General features: G+C 44.4%; 1 pseudogene; it reads left to right on the top strand.

The window, feature by feature from the left end:
• The first annotated feature begins 2,489 nt into the window (after positions 1-2,489).
• LOC147455237 (uncharacterized) lies at positions 2,490-16,340 on the top strand (annotated as a pseudogene).
• Positions 16,341-16,753: the final 413 nt, after the last annotated feature.

The raw sequence follows: 16,753 nt of genomic DNA, 5'->3' as shown, positions 1-16,753 counted from the left end.
TGTAATCACACTCATGCTTCATTTTTGCTGAGTTATTACGAGTAGCGCTCGAGGTGGACATCGACGCAAGGGGAAGCAAAGCACATGTTTTTTTAAAGTGGAGAATCTTGGGAGTTGAAGGGTGTGCAAGTGGGGGGGGGAAAATAAGGCTTTCAACAAGCAACAGTTGCGGGCGTGTGGAAGAAGGCCAAGCTAGAGTTTTTTCTTGGCTAAAAATCCTAAGAAAAAAGAATGAAGGATGCCCTGCTGCAGCGGACTGCAGATTGCATGGAGGTGGAACGCCATCTATGTGGATGCATGGAGAGAGTTGGGACGGGTGATACAGATGGAGCAGGGCCGTCGAGAGCCATGGGTTGATTGGTGGGGCCAGGCTGGGAACGCCATGAGCATGGGGGGCTGTTGAGGGGGCTCTCCAATTGTAAGGGCGGCTTCTTCAAGGGTTTGGTGAGCTGAAAACGGGGTGTTGCACTAGCCTGGGGAGCTGATCAGAGCTGTGAACCAACGGCTGGTGGCAAGGGGAAGAGAAAGTTGGAAGGCTGCGAAGGGAGTTGGGCAAGGTGATCATTAACAAGAGGTTGAGGGGCATCCCGGGGCTCGAACCTGCAGGTTGCTAGATAGTGCTAGTTGGAGGGAGCTGTCATGCAAAGTGCTAGCATGTCGGGGATGCCCATAAGTTGAAAAGGTGCTGCTGCAAGCTGCAGATAGCTAGACGCCAAGGCACAGGGAAGCACAAAGGAGAGGAGGTCAAAAATTAAAGGAGACATGAGCAGGGATAATCTCTAAGGCAAAGAGGAAGGGTACTGCCGAGAACAAGGGTAGCCCAAGCAGGCTGCATACAGAAAGTGAAGAGAGGAGATAATAACCATAAATTGCAAGGTGTATAGTGTGGCAAAGTTCGTGATTTCTAAAGAAGACCCATCATTATACATTCCCCAATTGCAGCCAATCTAGTCGGCACCTTCGTAATCTTTAAAACCACCACGTATGCTTTAGATATTCTCTATCTCCCTCTCTTGATTTTGTCTAGTGGAATATAGTGTACTTATGTGCTTGCACGTGTCTGGTGTGAGTGTATATTATGGGGAAGCGGTGTTTGTTGGGGATTTAACAAGGTCTATGTGATGATCGATTATGAACTCCATATATGCATGGGAAAAGGTGCTCTAAAGGGTTATAGTCAGGAATCAAGATAGTATGTCTAGCAGCTGGTTGTGTACAATCTGGGTTGGTTGGGTATGGGCATGAGCAATAGTCATTTGCAGATTGGGTCTCTGTGTGCATGTTAAATAGGGGATAGGGGTGTTGTGAAATCACTGGGGTAGATAGAGGCATTCGGGGGTGTGTGCTGGTTGTTTTCTCATTTCCCCCTTTCCATCTTCTGGTGCCCCTACTGAGGATCACACTGATCGCTCAAGTGATGGCGTGGTTCAATAACATGGTGCTAGATTATGGGTTAGTGTTCTCAGGTGAGCAAGATGTTGAATATTGAATGTCAAATGTGGAGCTCTGGATGTTGTCGATGCGGATGGTGGCCAACAAAACCAAGTCAAAGGCTATGCCATTGGTGATGCCAGGGAAAGCCAAAGCTTGGTTTGAGGGGTTAGAAGTTCTTGATCGGTTTTTTGAAGACTTCCAGCAGAGGAATTCGTCTACAGAATTGGACGCAAAATTGAAGGTTTTGAAGCAAGATGTAATTGGTGAGTTTGCAATTTTTTTAAAGCAATTTGAAGATATTTGGCAGCAATTAGAAGCTGCTACCCAGTCCCGAGGCAACGATTTCTTCAAGTTAGAGAGGTTTTTGGAGTGCTTACATCCCAAGATTAGAGAGAAGGTCGAGCTTGCGGATGTGGAAAGTTATGCAGACGTTGTCTGCTTAGCCAAGGCAAAGAGCAAGAAAGAAGCTGGAAGCGGGCTTGTTAAAGCCAACAGATTATGGTCTTATTTCAGCGGCAGCAGTGCAACATACGGTGAATCCACATGCGGCTTCAAGCATCCAAGAAGCATGCATTTTGCCATGGGTAAGCCGTAATGATCCATTTGTTCCATTGGTGCCTCTTGTTTGTCATGCATTTATACAAGAAGCAAATAACCTCATCAATGAAGGTGAGAGATTTGCTAAAGAGGATATACATGAAGAAAAGATGGTTGATGGACAAGCTTTTGTGGAGCAACATGAAGATGAAGATGGGGTTATGCAATCCGTTTATGGCGAGGAGGATCCAGCTTCATGCTTTTGAAGGTCGGGTAGTGGTGACAATTGGAAGGATGAATCCACATCCACAGATAGGCAAGCCGACACAGGTCATGTGAACGAAGGTGCAATGCAAAGCAAGGGGGTTGGGAAACCTTGCCCTGTCAAGCATGCTGAAGAGCCTCATACTATTCCAGTTGTGGAGGTGGCTTGTGAAGTAGAAACTCTTGAATCATGCATTGCAGAGCCAGATGTTGAAGCTTGGACAATAGCAGGGATTAAAGAACAAGGTAATGGTATGTATGAAGAGCATGTAGGCTTGGCTATACGGCAGGTAGACACAGGTGGAAAGGTATTACAAGGTTATGCTCTGTTTCTGGTTGATATGCTATTGAAGGTTGCTTTGCAAGGCGTTATGCACCGGCTTTGTTGCCCACATGAGGTGGATTGTGCTATGGAGTCCTCTTTTGCAGGTGGCAAAGCAGGTACCTATGATGCAAGTGCTTCAAGTGTTTTTATATTTGCATATGATGTATATAAAAGCTTATGGATACAAGATGCTGATGATCTGTGCTATCAAAGGCACGGTGGCCTACATATGATTTTATAGGTGGAAGCAAAGGATGGGATATCACTACAAGAGGTTGTGTGCTCTTGTGACGCTGTTAGCGACGGAAATACACTGGGTTTTTATAACCCCCGGCGTCGCTAAAACCGTCGCTACGAGCGTCGCTACGAGAGCGTCACTATATGCGTCGCTATAGGCGTCGCTATATGTGTCGCTATAGGCGTCGCTATATGCATCGCTATAAGCGTCGCTATATAGCGACGCTCATAGAGACGCTCATAGCGATGCTCATAGCGACGTTTACACAGAAGACTATAGTGTTACCATATACATGTGGTAGTGATGTGTGTGAACACACTAGGATCGTCGGGGCATTTTTTCCCTCTTTAGGAGGTTTTTTCCCCCGTGCATTGTATATACGCCCATCACTCTAGGGCTAACTATCTTTCTATTGCACACTAAGTAACACACTCTCTATTGTGTGCCTTGAGCTTCCTTCGTCTTCTCCAAGCTGTGTGTGTTTCTCTGCAACCCTAATTCCAACAATTGGTATCAGAGCAGGTCACGTCCTCACGGGCTTAGTCGCCAGCTGCTCTAGCACACGCCTGCTCACTTTCTCCGATTTCATTGAGCTTTGGCGAGCGTTCGCAGGTCGACAAATATTTTGGGTGAGCTCGAAGAGCTCGGTCTGCTCAGAGTTTTGATTTGGGCTCATTTCGGCCTCCGTTTCCACTACAGGCAGTACTGCACAGGCTATTTCGTCATTTTGTGCAGATTTTCTGTCAGTGCCGTTTTCTGCATAACAGGTGCCTTATAGTCTTCTACGGTTTGTGCTATATAGCACAAGTTGTTCCCGCTCCATTTCTCCTATTTTCGGGCAGTTTTCACATCAGTGCAGCATTTACCATGGCTGACAACAACACACATGTGTTCAAGATGTTTTGCTGAAGATGTTTGCTGCTGAGGACAGGTTGGATGGGGACAACTACCCTATGTGGGCTTATATGATACAACATGTTCTTGTGTCAAAGGTGTCTGGAACATTGTGCAGGGCATTGATATACGTCCTGGTTCTGAAGATGTAGGCGATGTTGAGGATGTTGCAGGTCTTGCTGCAAGGATTGCAGCTGTTAGAGTTGTTTTGCCTACGGCAGAACAAGCTCGTTGGGATGTTAAGGATGCGCAGGCTCATGCATTGATTGCGTTGTCTGTGAAGCGCACCATTATTCCTCACATCCGTTCAACAAAATCTGCAAAACAGGCTTGGGATATTCTAGCAGGTCTTTATGCAAGCCGCAATGAGGCTAAAATTGCTTTGCTGCGTAAAGAGCTAGAGTCGAAGATTATGCATGAGGAAGATGATATGGACACTTTCCTTGCTAGTGCAAGGATATCAATGAGCAACTCATTTCTGCAGGTGAAGTCATTTCGGACAGTTCCCTTGTGCAGACTGTTCTTGATGCCTTACCAGATTCCTACCAGACTTTTGCTAGTACTTGGAGACTGATGACCCAAGGAAATCCTGAAGTTGTCAAGTTTGATGCATTATGCACATTGCTGTTGCAAGAGTCACTTTCTAGAAAAAACAGGACTAGGGAGCGTGCAGTTGAACAGGCTTTTATTGCTTCTCAAAGAAAGGGTGGTAACAGTAATGCAGCCACTTCTTATGGTTCTGCTGCGAGTGGCCAAAATTCTGTTCCTAATGCTTCTGCTGGCAGCACTTCGTCTGGCAATTCTGGTGATAAGGGCAAAAAGAAGATGCATTGCCATTATTGTAAAGCCAATGATCACTTGATCAAGTCGTGTCCTGAGTTGAAGGCCAAAGAGGCTAAGAAGAAAGAGGGTGGTTCCACTGCAAATGCTGGTTCCACTACAAATGCAGCCATTGTTGAGTCTTCTGTGAAAGGAGATTGTGATGCTGATGTTGATGCAGAATGGGCTTTTAGCGCAGAGTGCACTTACAATCCTGTTGTCCATGATGCATGCTTGTCAGTTGCTGCAGATTCACATGTGTGGTATTTCGACAGTGGTGCTACAAAGCACATTACCTCACATCGTGAATTGTTTACCTCTCTCGAGTCTGTCCCTCATGGGAATTCAGTCACTTGTGCCAACAACGCCTCTTATCCAGTTCAGGGAGTTGGAAAGATTGTGCTCACTGCTGCTAATGGCAGTTCCTTCACACTTGTTGATGCACTTTATGTACCTGGGATCAAGAAGAATCTCTTGTCTGTATCCGCACTTGCTAGACTTGGACTTGTAGTCAAATTTGTGGATGACAGATGTACAGTTCATGATCTCAGTTTTGGTGATGAAATTGTTGCATCTGGGCTTTTGTGCCGTGGGCTGTATAAGCTCACTTTGTATGACAAGTGTGGACAAAATTTTGCAAATGCTATTGCAGATTCAAGGGCTATTTCAGATGCAAAACTTTGGCAAGCACGTTTTGGTCATCTGAATTTTGCCAGTTTGCTGCGTTTGCAGAAATCTGATATGGTTGCTTCTTTGCCGCCTCTTGAAGCACCTGTCAAACATGTTTGTGAAGGCTGTATTCTGGGTAAAATGCAGCGTTCTAAGTTTCCAAAGGATGGTTCAGTTAGGGCCACATGCAGGTTGCAGCTTGTGCATAGTGATGTTTGTGGGCCCATGCAAACTCCGTCCTTGGGCAATTACCTGTACTTCGTGACTTTCATTGATGATTACTCCAGGCATGCATGGGTATTTCCGCTTAAAGCGAAGTCCGAAGTTTTTATGTGCTTCAAACAATTTTTGGCTATGGCTGAAAATGTCTCAAAATAAACTATGGGCACCCTCCGTTCCGATCGAGGGGGGGAGTATATGTCTCATGAATTTAATGCATTTCTGGCTAGTCGTGGGATAAAACACCAAAGTACAGTGCCTTATACACCTCAGCAAAATGGTGTTGCTGAGAGGAAAAATAGGTCACTAACGGAAATGGCACGATGTATGGTCAAAAGTCAAGATTTGCCGCATTCTTTTTGGCTTGAGGCCATCATGTGTGCCACTTATGTACTTAACAGGTGTCCTACGAAAGCTTTGCAGTCTATTACTCCATATGAAGCATGGCATGATAGAAAGCCTTCTATTGAGCACATGCGTGTTTTTGGCTGTTTGGCATATGCTTTGGTGCCACAAGTGCAGCGCAGAAAATTGGATGATAAGGCTGTCAAATGTATTTTTGTTGGTTATAGTGCTGAAAGCAAAGGTTACAGGTTGTATCATCCGCAAAAAAAACGTATTCTGGTTTCACGGGATGTAGTGTTTGTGGAAGATTCTGTTCAGCCCTTGTTGTCATGTACTAGAGACAGTAATGTAAGCTCACAGGACATTTATGACACTTTGTTGCCTCTTTTCAGTGGTGGAAATACGAATGTAAGTTCCAATGAGGCAAATGTATAGCCTATGGGGGTTTCTGAAAATGTTTTAGAACAGCCTATTACTGATGCACATGTACATGATGTACTTGATGAGGAAAGGGCTGAAAATGAGCAGGCTAGAGGTATGCCAAAATGGCTGGTGCACACTTTGGGTGACAGTAAATTGGATGCACCTTTATCTAGTCGTACTCGTTCAGGCTCTCGCCATGCATCTTATGCATCAGATTGTTATGCTTTGGCTGTGTCTAGTTTACATGATGTTGAGGAGCCTCTGTCTTTTGATGAAGCACAGAATTCAGAAAATTGGATTGCTGCCATGAAATCAGAATATGATGCACTTATAGAGAATGACACATGGACTTTATGTGATTTGCCTCCTGGCAAAAAGGCCATTGGTACGAAGTGGGTTTACAAGTTGAAACGCAAGCCTGATGGTGAGATCGATCGCCATAAGGCTCGACTTGTTGCAAAGGGTTATGCACAACAAAAAGGCATAGATTATGAAGAGACTTTTGCTCCCACTTGTCGTATGACTACTGTGCATTTTCTATGTCCATTGGCAGCTCATTTTGGTTGGGATGTACATCAATCAGACATTGTTACTGCTTTCTTGAATGGTGACATATTTGAGGAAGTTTATGTAACGCAGCCTCGCGGTTTTGTCATAAAAGGACAAGAGGACAAAGTGTGCAAATGTAAGAAGGCTTTGTATGGGTTGAAGCAATCTCCTCGTGCTTGGTATGAGAAAGCTGACACTCATTTGGTTAAACGAGGCTTTCGTAACAGTCCAACAGAAAGCACATTGTATGTAAAGCGTGAGGATGATGTATTTCTCATTGTGGTTCTTTATGTTGATGATTTGCTGATCACTGGACCAAATGAGAGACATATTGCTGAATTTAAGGCTGATTTGAATGCTACTTTCAAGATGAAAGATTTGGGGCTGTTGCATCATTACTTGGGTATACAATTTAAGCAGTGTGATGGTGGTATTGCCTTGTGTCAGGAAAGTTACATAGAGACATTGCTATGTAAGTTTGGACTTGAGGATTGCAAACCTATTGCCACTCCCATGGAAACAGGTTTGAAGTTGAGTCTACATGATGCTGGCGATCCTACTGATGTCACTCTTTACCAAACTGCTGTTGGCTGCCTCATTTATGTATGAAACACGAGGCCAGATATTCAGTTTGCAGTCTCGCAGGTCAGCATATTTATGCATAGCCCAGGGTCTAAGCATTGGCAGGCTGTCAAGAGGATTTTCCGCTACCTTAGTGGCACTTTACATCTTGGCTTGTTTTATCCCAAGGGGGGATCATTGCCGCCAGACTTACATGCTTTTTCGGACTCAGATTGGGCTGGTTGTTTTGACACGCGAGTGTCCACAAGTGGTTTTTGTTTCATGCTTGGCAGTTCATGTATATCATGGTTGAGCAAGAAGCAACCTACTGTGGCCACTTCGAGTTGTGAAGCTGAGTATAGGGCAGTCTTCACAGCTATGGTTGAGTGTGTATGGCTCAGACGCCTTATGGCTGACTTGGGTGTTGGACAAGACACTGCCAACACTATCTACACTGACAGTCAGAGCGCATTTGCAGTTGCGAGGAACCCAGTTTTTCATGCTCGCACAAAGCACATTGAGGTGCATTACCACTATGTCAGGGAGAGGCTCTCAGCAGGAGAGATCAGCTTGGCTTATGTGCCAACACAGGACAACCTTGCAGATCTTTTCACAAAGGCGTTGTCTCGTGAGAAGCTTGAAGCTTTCCGCAAAGCTTTGGGCTTACTCCCCTTTGTGGACTGATCCTGTCCTCAGGGCATGGAACTTCCCTTTACTCATGTGCCAGCTCTCGTTCACCGCATCACTCCAGGGGGGATTTGTTACCATATACATGTGGTAGTGATGTGTGTGAACACACTAGGACCGCCGGGGCATTTTTTCCCTCTTTAGGAGGTTTTTTCCCCCGTGCATTGTATATACGCCCATCACTCTAGGGCTAACTATCGTTCTATTGCACACTAAGTAACACACTCTCTATTGTGTGCCTTGAGCTTCCTTCATCTTCTCCAAGCTGTGTGTGTTTCTCTGCAACCCTAATTCCAACATATAGCGACGCTCATAGCGACGCTACAGAGCCATAAATAGCAACGCTTATAGCGACGCCCGAGAGAATTTTTTTTTGGTGGCAGGGCATTGAATGCCCTGCCACCCATCAACCATATTGTACTTGATTCACTTTATAAAAAAAGTGCAAGGGTAGATAATAGACCCAAAATAGTCACCCACAAGACGCATTGTTTGCAAAATTGACAATTGTACACATCATAGGCAAAATGAATTGATTGGCAAATGTAATAATGACAATTGTACAACATCATAGGCATATAGAATTGATTGGCAAAAGGAACTGCGGTGACAAATGTAATAATATACATGGTTCAAAAAGACGTATAAAATCCGTCTCATGATACATAAGCTATGAGAAACCCTAAACTAATGCTATCTAGCTACGGCTAAACTGACGTCGTCTAGTCAGACGTCTCATCGCGTCCAAGCGGCATATCTGTCGGATTCTGCAAAAAAAGGCAATAAGACAGCTTTCAGTAAGTATAAACATATAACGACATTTATAAAACAATACAAAAAATAAAAAAGAGTAAACCCTAATACTAACCATGCCGCCGCGAGAACTGAGAATGTCCATCAGGGCGTTTAAGCCCTTCCTGCCTGCGTACTCGCGCTCGTACGGTGTGGGATCACGTCCTGTCATCGACCACTGTCAAAACATACAAAGATTTCATTATGTTAGAATTAAAAAACTCATAAACCCTAAACTATCGAACATAAAGAGCAATGTGAAAACACTTACAAAATCGGCCTCAAATGATGCCCATCCACCGCTCCCCAAGTGGTGCGAGCTCCCTGCCTCTACTCGCGCTCTGGCTGCATCCTTTTGTTGCTTCCACTTGTCGGGATTCTCGCGCGCTGCTTTCTTCGCATTCTTCCAATCTTCTTTGGCCAGCCAATCTGGCCTGTTCCACCCATTCTTGATTGCTTTTTGCACTTCGGAACGCTTGTGTTTGCAGTATTCGCGCATTCGAATCTTCATCAGGTCTTCATTGAAGCGCTGATCCCGTGTTGGAACGGGAAACTCATCATGAAGTATGCTGATGACTCTGTTTTTTAAATCACTTGGTACTTCACTCCATTTGTTTAGTATGTAGTGTCTAAACAGCTGAGAGCAAAGACCACGCATGCGCGAGATCACCTTCTTGCCGTCATCATCCATGATGATGCCGCCGCTGATGTCGACGGAGTAAGGCAAGCCCTCTGGCCGGTGACGCGTGAACCTGGGTGTCCCGGCAGGGGTCTCTAGCGGCGTGTCGATGGGGGTACGGACGTCAGGTGTCTCCACCGGCGTCTGGGCCCCGAAGCGAGGAGTGTCGAGTGGGGTGGCTCCTGGCGGAGTAGGTAGAGGTGTGTAGCTTCTAGGAACAGTCAGCCGTGCAAAACCTGGCGTAGATGGCGATGTTGTGGCTGGTGTGGGGGCGGGCAAAGAAGGGGAGGGTAAAGAGCCTCGTCGAACACGAGGCGGTGTGGAGGCATCGGTGGCGGAATCCCCACAACAACCGCCACCGCCACCACTAGAGCGCCGGTGTCTAGACGAGTGTGAAGCTCGTCTCGTCGACGCCGAAGCTTCGGAGCGCGCCGAATGCTCCGAAAGAGAGGGAGATGCGGATGGAGTAGGAACGCGCGATGATGCGCCAGAGCGATGACGCTCCACGTACCACTGTCTCTGCTGCGGTGACAAAGAAGAAAGAAACTCCTCATCATCCATACCTGCATTAAACACACGAATATTTAAACTTAATATTGAATGAATAGAGTAGACAATGACGCAAAGACCATTAAATACAATGACGTAATGACGCATATAAATACAATGACGCAATGAATTGAGTGATAGAAGAGGCAAGTCGAAAACTCAGAATTTTCAATCAAAAGATGTGAGCGCGAGTAGAAAAGAGCGTTATACACCATGGAAGGTACTTAGAGAGCCAGAGCTTTTACAACACGGAGCAAAATTGTTCAAATACAATATTTGTGGCTTTAAGAGATCTCTCTCTCATCCTCGCATAACTCAGCATAACTTCCTATATCTATATAGAGCTCTCCGTTTAAACACATATCCTCTGTTTCATTTTGTAGCTCCTCTGCATGCACCCCATATAGAGTAGTAGCATCTTGATGCTCGTCTGGCACCACCGCAGCGGCTTCTGATTGAGCATCTTCTCTGATCTCCTCCATTGATGTCGTTGTGATTGGCACATGGTAGCCTTCATACGTCCTTGCACTACGAGGGGCTACCTCTATGACGTACCACCAGTTTGATGTAGACTTTGTAGGATGAAATATTACCTGCCAGAGCCACATAACTTACATGAGAGCTTTCAAGCACATAACTTGTAAAAGGGGGATGTTAACTATTTACATACTTACTTGTTCACAATGCTCGGGTAGTACGAAAGTGTCTCTTAGGTCAGTCCATTTCTTAGTAGAATCCACCTCAAGAAAACCAGACTCTCCTCTACGCACAGTAGCGTTGCGACCCTCCATGATTATCTTGAACCATTGCACGTCGAACAAGTCGACAAAAAATCCTCTGTAATCGATCCTCAAAATCTCTTGCAGCGTGCCGAAGTAAGTGAGTTCCGCCACCACAGGATCTGCATCAGAGGAACGTCGTCGACTAGACTGTTCAAATTTTGCCATGATTCCACAATCTTGAGTAAAACGCTTTTTGTCGATTCGTTCCACCCTAAAATGTCGACCTTTACACCATGCTGCTGTGTATGACTTATACTACAACGAACAAAGATTATGAGTGGCCGTTCAAACGTTTATAAATAAAGTCACTTGCTAGTCGTACATTGCAAACTTACCTTGGTCGCGCAACCCCGAGAGTACTCCCACTCTTCTTCAGTCACTTCGTCACCGCATTGTTGTGCGCTTTTCAATTGGTTGTGCAACCATCTTAAGCTCATGAAGGTTGGTAGGCTCTCCAGAACCGCTGGATAGTGCATCGGTGGTCGTCTTCCCCGTCTCCACTCGATTCGTGCCCTTTGTCGCTCTTGCTTTGCATCCTCATATTGTGAAATCCACTTTTGCATCACTGGATTGTGAAGCATGCAAAATCGGTTGATTTTAGCCTCTAGATCTTCCGTCATCTTCTTCTCAACACCGAGATTGCACATGACAATCCCAGATATGCGCTCATCATCTATGGTTCGCCATAGCGTGTCCCGGGATTTATCAAATCCGTCTAGCCACTCTCCAATGTACACTAGGGACTCTGATACCAACCAACCTTCTGCCATGCTACCCTCCGGACGTGCCTTTTGACGCACATATCCCTTAAGCGTTTTCATGAAACGCTCTAAGAAGAACATCCATCTGGAATGAACTGTGCCAGCTATTTCCACCTCATCAACTATGTGAACAAGAAGATGCACCTGAATGGTTAGCATTGTAGTAGGAAAATGTTTCTCAAACATGCACACAAGCTCCGCAGCATTTAGTTTGGCGAATGGTATGGAGTCTACGTTGATCTCCTTTTGTGAGATCCATTGCACCAGCTTTGCAAGTTTGTAGATTGTGTTACGGATGTCGAGAGACAAACATCCCTCAATGGCAACCGGTAAAATAAACTGTAAAGTATGTGCAGCAATGATATTAAAGTCCACATTTTATGCAATGATATTAAAGTCCACTATGAACGTACCTGACACATTTTATGCCAATCGTGTGACTTCAAACCGGTAAGCTTTCCTTCTTTAGTAAAACACGTTCGGAGCGAGTGCATTACGCCAGTGGGGGTCCGCAAAGATCGAATGGTCTCTTTTACTTTGCGTTCTTGGGCTCCTGTGAAAATCCATGGTGCTTTAGGGAGTTTTATCGATCCATCAGACGCTGTTTGCGGCCAATATTGCTCCATACGATCCACATTTCTAAGGTCAACTCTGGCTCCCAAAGTATCTTTCTTGCCGGTCAGATGGTCCCATAGTAGATTACCCACATTCTTGAATATGTGCATTGGATCGAGCAAGTGATTGATCATGAGTCGGGGCCAGTATGGTAACTCGTACCATAGAGATAGTCTCTTCATCCCTGGAGGCAATCCGTCATCGCACATCTCCTTCTGCTCTAACCATGCTTGTGCAGACATCCTTGGTGGCTCTCTTCCCAAAAAGCCGTCGCGTAACACATGATTCTCTGGAAGATACGCTTGATGACCTTCATAGATTTGCTTCTTCAGTGAGGGTGCCCTACGTGCATTCAGTCTAGGTCTACATGTGACACATGCTCTGTATCCGCTTGTTTGAAGCCCTGCATGTATACACATGATAATAGATCAACTATGGGAAAAAACAAGATTTACAGTGTCTGAGTGAGGAGTGTCAATAGATCACCTGAGCATTCTGTTAGCCCAGGATAGTCATGCATGGTTGTCCTGTGTGTCGGCTCATATCCACCACCTCTATGCCAATCCACAATTGTTGTAGCTCTTCCAATAGTGGACGAAGATACACATCCATATTCCCCACTTTATATCGCCCTGGCACAATCAAGCTTAGCCATAAGTGTCCCTTCTTCGTAGTCAACCACGAGGGAATGTTGTAGTTGACGATGACAACGGGCCATACACTGTAAGATGTTGATCTTTGACCAAATGGATTTACGCCATCCATAGCCAGGCCTAAGCGCAAATTTCGAGCTTCCCTGGCAAAATCCGACCATGTTCCATCTATATGTTTCCACGCTACGCAATCTGCAGGAATTCGTAGCACACCATCCGAAGATTTATTCTCCTCATGCCATGATGCTAGGGCGGCCATGGACTTACATTCGAAGAAATGCTTGATGCGAGGAAGCAGAGGGAAATGTCGCAAAACCTTTTGTGGAATTTTTGTCCCGTGGAGATCTACTCGATATCTTTCGGAATCACATTTCGGACACTTCTCCATGTCTATGTATTCCCCTCTGAAAAGAATGCAGTCATTAGGACAAGCGTGGATAGAATTGTAATCCATCCCCAAGTTTCGCAAAATCTTTCTTGCTTCATCTCGGGAATCTGGCATCACATTGTCAGCTGGTAGTATGTGCTCTTTCAGCAATCTACACAACATAAAAATATGATACAGTCGTGTAAAAATCTATCAGATCATTATACATTTAGAGTTTTATTAAAGTAAACTAATTGTAATAGATCACCTGAAAAGCGCTGTGACGCTAGTGTCACTCCATCCAAACTTTGCCTGCATGTTGAGAAGAACCAGGAGTGCTTTCAATCTAGACATACGTGCTCCATTATACAATGGCGTATCGGCTTCACTTTTCATATCATCATAGATAAGCCTTTCTGAATCCATGATTGTCTCGATCATTTCATCAATCTCGGGCTCAAACATTGCCTCATTGGGAATGTGCTCTGCATGATCATCCCCCGAGCTGTCAGAGGCTACATCTTGTGGCCTCACATATGCTGCTTGACCAAAGCGCCTGCGAACACGTCTATTGGGTTGCAAGATTGCTGCTTGTTGGCCAGCGTCAGAGTCCGACGAGTTATAATTGGCAACAACTCGATCTATAATAGATGGATCGAACTCGCCAAATTCACGAACGTGCTGCAAAGAAACATGTCTTGTCCGTCGCACAGCATGCTTGCATTGATTACAAGGACATAAGACCCTCGTTGAGAGATAGGTGTTTCGGTTGGACGGTCCCACATCCTCGTCGTTACTCATAATGAGGATAAAAAACTTATAACCTGGACAAAAAATTTAATATTCTATTGGCATTCTTCGTCTTATCTCTCTCTCTCTCTCTCTCTCTCTCTCTCTCTCTCTCTACCTCACATTCTCTAGTCATGTCCAATCCCCGCACACCTCGGTCTAGAGGTGCACGGAGATCAGAACCACCGGGTTATAATCTCGTCTTTATTGGTCAATACCTATATTTGTGGGTACAAGAAATCTACACACCCACGTCTACATGATACTGCATGTAGTGGGCAAAACCCCTTTGCCTCTTCTCTAGCTGTAGCACTTCACAGCATCTTAACATCTTTTCACAGTAGATCTTTTCAATGTTCGTCTAACTCTAAACCCTAAACCGTAAGTAATTCATGCGTGGACTCGATCTAACGTAAATAAGCGTAAATCTAAATAAACGTAAATCTAACTAAAAATAAACCTAAATCTAATTTAACGTAAGTCTACATCTAACCTAATCTTTAACGTCTTTTGGGATAGTTTCCTACGACGTTAAAACTCTCTTCTTCTTGTGTGTGTGTGTGTGTGTGTGTGGGTAAACCTAAATAAACCTAAGTCTAATCTAATATAACATAAATCTAAATCTAACGTAAATTATGTTATATTAAAAAAAAAGAACTAAACTAACAGGGATTATAAGAACCTTAAAACTGATTTAACACATAATTTTTCACATAACTCGGCAAGAGTTGGCATTCTCATCACTAAAGATGTGAGAGTTAACTTCCGGTGGTGACGCTGCCTCATCTCCATCCACATCTGACGACAGCAATTGGCCCTTTAGACCGTTCTTGCTCTTGTTACTAACTTTGAAGTTGCTGTTGAATGACTAGAGGTTGTCTAGATGGTCATTGTGTCGGGGATGTAGTGACTCTTGCCGCCCTGAAGATCCACCTTCTTCCCTATCTTTTGAAGATATTTCACCAGTACTTTTGGATCGACGGAGCCCACCATGAGTGAAGGCAGCAATACCCTATATTCCATTGAGGGCTTTCTTCACCCGCTTCATGCAGGCATCGCAGTCTATGGAGACCTAAATCTAATCTAATATAACGTAAACCTAAATCTAGCGTAAATAAACGTAAATCTAGTTAAAAATAAACCTAAATCTAATTTAATGTAAGTCTACATATAACCTAATCTTTAACGTCTTTTAAGATAGTTTCCTACGACGTTATAACTCTCTTCTTCTTGTGTGTGTGCGCGTGTGTAGATGTGTGTGCCAATAAAAAGAGATAAATGGTATAACCTTTCTATCACCCATGCCAAGTATGATAGATTGATTATGCCATTTCCCTCTTGAATAATAGGTCTTGAGTTCAACTCCTCGTCGGCTAGATCTTTAGTTCTTTTAATTTTAATTAGTTTCCTACAACGTTAAATTAGTTTCTCTCTCTTTCTCTCTCAATGTGTGCGTTTTTTTGGATCGTATGCATGTTTTCTCTCTCTTTTCCTCTCTCAATGTGTGCGTTTTTTGTTTATGCATGTTCTCTCTCTCTTTTCCTCTCTCAATGCGTGCGTTTTTTGTTTATGCATGCTCTCTCTCTCTTTTTCTCTCTCAATGTGTGTGTGCATTCTTTGTTTATGTATGTGTGTGTGCGTTTTTGTTTTTGTTTGTACTCTCTCTCTCTCTCTCTCTCTCTCTCTCTCAAAAACACTATGTGTGTGTGTATGTGTGTGTGTGAGAGAGAGAGAGAGGGAGAGAGAAAGAGGGGAAGGGAACATGAGAATGAGGAGAGGGAAGGAGCATACCTGGCTCTCCTTCCTCTCCTCGTGTGTGTGTGTGTGTGTGTGTGTGTGGAGAAGAAAAAGAGAGAGAGAGAGAGAGAGGGAGAGAGAAAGAGGGGAAGGGAACATGAGAATGAGGAGAGGGAAGGAGCATACCTGGCTCTCCTTCCTCTCCTCGTGTGTGTGTGTGTGTGTGTGGAGAAGAAAAAGAGAGAGAGAGAGAGAGAGTGAGGGAGAGCATTACCTGCTCCTTGTTTGAGGGCGCCGAAAAACTCAGATCTGAGATCTGAGTTTTTGGGCGCGCTCGGTTATTTTTTTTAGCCCAGCCGGCGTCGCTATGAGAGTCGCTATGAGCGTCGCAAATTTACAAAGAAATTTGCGACGCTCATAGCGACGCCGGGAAAAAAAATTTGAGCGTCGTTGTGTGAGCGTCGCTAATATGAATAGCCTCTTGTAGTGTATGTCTTCTTTACAGGTTAAGGGTTATGGCCAATGGCATAAATTTGACCCAGGTGGCGGTTGTCATGCTATATGTGGGATAAGATGCTTTGTTTTTTATCTAGGTGGGGTTCACATTTTTCTTGATGGAATTCTTTGATTTCCATTTGACTCTGGAGGGTGATGTAGCTGGCAGTCTTTCTCTATACTATCTATACATCTACTACATATATGTACGGATTTCTTATGAAATCTTTGTGTATATCTCTCCTACCTCTTTCTCTCATCTTATTTTACTAAGATGAGAGAAATCTTACATCTACTACATATATGTTCGGTTTTCTTATGAAATCTATACATCTACTATCTATACATCTACTACATATATGTACGGTTTTCTTATGAAATCTTTGTGTATATCTCTCCTACCTCTTTACTAAAATAATGCTATGGTTGAGCATGAATGCTCAACTAAGGGGTGGGCAATGATGGTGCAACCAAATCTTGTTGGCCCACGGACAAGCACCAAGCACGTGCATAAAAGCTAGTAGGGTCATGGCACAATTCTTAGGCAGGTACTAGATGCAAAGAACAAAA

This window comes from Adiantum capillus-veneris, chromosome 6, assembly GCF_014529385.1.
Source record: "Adiantum capillus-veneris isolate H3 chromosome 6, ASM1452938v2, whole genome shotgun sequence".
In the NCBI taxonomy this organism is placed as follows: Eukaryota; Viridiplantae; Streptophyta; class Polypodiopsida; order Polypodiales; family Pteridaceae; genus Adiantum; species Adiantum capillus-veneris.
The sequence above is the reverse complement of the archived record's forward strand: the minus strand, read 5'-3'. Positions and strand labels throughout refer to the sequence as shown.